Raw genomic sequence first — 1,993 nt, 5'->3', positions numbered from 1 at the left:
GCACACCGGGACGAGCGGCAACAGAAGCGCGTCCGCACTGTAACGGCATGGCAGCGGCGGTCGCCGTGCACACTCAGCAAAACAACACCTCTATATTCAGCACTTTTTAAAAAAGGAAATTCAGTTTTGATTTCGATCAAGCTGACTCACCAGAAGTCAAACCGGCGCCTTTCGCCCACCGCACCGTCGAAGGTTAGGGTTCGCCGATGGTCGGTCGACCCGGTGTGGAGAGAGACAGTTAGAGAAATGTTGTTTTTTTTCCGCTCACGCCTTCTCGCAGCTCTCTAGATATATCCACTCCTTCCTCGCTTGTTTTAGTCTATGGTCGGAGGCGCCAGACGTCAAATGATGTTTGGATCACATGGTTTCATTCATGAAGGATCAACGCAACCCGCATTTAAAGAGACATGAGACACTACTACTGAGTGATGGACTGTTGTTACAAGACAGCCCCTCCTCCACGCAAATGTCTAAACTTAGAGCCAACATTTGAAGCGCTGATTGGCTGCAACAGTAGTACAGAGTGATGGAATAAAAAATAAAACATCTGATGCTGTCACTCCCATTGATTCACTGCCCATCAGCTTTGGGAAATGTACACATTTGATAAGTTAATATGACAGCACAGTTTAAGATAATATGGTCTGCATTTAAACACCATTTAAAGTTATTTAACTTTTTGTGATTTCACGAGAAACTTTCAAATTGGGCTACATGCTATTTAAAAATGGAAAACAGAGAAACTCAAATCAATTAAAAAATAAAAGCTACCCAAAACCTCTAAATGACACGTAGATTTATATCATTGCTGTACTTCCTCTAAAAGCCGGATGTGATATGGCAATATTAAACCTTGACTCAGGTTCCAGAGAACACATCTTGCATTTTCACAAAAAAAACAGCACAATAGATATTCAGTTTTTCTTGTGGCCATGAAATTGTAAAGAATTTTAATTTAGGAACCGTGTAAAGTATGACAGTGGGAGATCACAGTACAGTTTTCATAGGGTTAATATGCACTAATATGAAGCCATCTCCAGTTTTCAGTGTGTGGTTGACTGCTCCAGTCTGAGGCTAAATGAAAGCCATAAACCTCTATACACTGAACATACATCATACTCCATCCATCCTCAATTACAGTACAATTTAAAACAAAACAAAACAATTAGGACTGACGTACTGTTCATCAATACTCCATTTCCATTTCTCAAGGCACTAACGACTCTCGATACAGGACAAGAATGCACTCAATCAATATTAGCTTTCCAGATAATGCTTCTCAGTTGATAAAATATAGCCGGTATTACATATTCAGCAACTGATGTCTTCACTTGGGCGTTCACAGGCCTTCTGGAAAGTGAAGACGTGTTCAAAGTAAGATATACTTTGAAATATCACTTAGATTTGGTTTGGTGTTGTTGAGAAATGTCTCATGTTTAACTCAAATGAAATCATACAGCCTGTTGTAGGATGAGGTAAAATATTGTGCTTTTAGAAACTATTCGCATTTTTTCATCTGTAGGAGCTCGAGATGTTTTACCAGCGAAGACGTGATATGAGGAAGATGTGTTATTTTATGGGATAAAAACTACTTATAAGTAGTTAGAATTAGACCAACAGAGGCTCTGCTGGAAAATAAGTGCTGCATTTAAATGAGATTTTGAGGTACTTCTGACTATATGAAAATATTGTAGTCTTTACGCTCAACTATTCAGATAATTTGCAGATTTGAAGATTTTTTCATTCAAAGAATGAAATCAAAATGTATTACTTTCTTAATGTAGTACATACACCGATCAGTCATAACATTGTGAGCACTGACAGGTGAAGTTAATGACACTGATTATCTGGTTATCATGGCTNCTGTCAGTGGGTGGGATATATCAGACCGCAAATGAACATTTTGTCCTCAAATTGATGTGTTAGAAGCAGGAAAAAAGGGAGCGTGAGGATTTGAGCGACTTTGACTTTGACGACTGGGTCAGAGCATCTC

At 39.2% G+C, this 1,993-nt stretch overlaps 1 protein-coding gene across 1 annotated transcript in view; it reads right to left on the bottom strand.

Annotated features, from left to right (window-relative positions):
* mafgb (v-maf avian musculoaponeurotic fibrosarcoma oncogene homolog Gb) overlaps positions 1-555 on the bottom strand; it is an 11,750-nt gene extending 11,195 nt beyond the window's left edge. The window contains exon 1 of the mRNA XM_035659915.1: positions 151-555. The gene's annotated coding sequence lies outside the window, so the exon portion shown is untranslated. The remainder of the gene's footprint in view (positions 1-150) is intronic.
* Between the last annotated feature and the right edge of the window lie 1,438 nt (positions 556-1,993).

The sequence above is a fragment of the Morone saxatilis genome, unplaced genomic scaffold (assembly GCF_004916995.1).
Source record: "Morone saxatilis isolate NCDOM2014 unplaced genomic scaffold, NCSU_SB_2.0 Contig17, whole genome shotgun sequence".
Taxonomy (NCBI): Eukaryota; Metazoa; Chordata; class Actinopteri; family Moronidae; genus Morone; species Morone saxatilis.
This window is presented reverse-complemented; position numbering and strand designations above follow the sequence as displayed.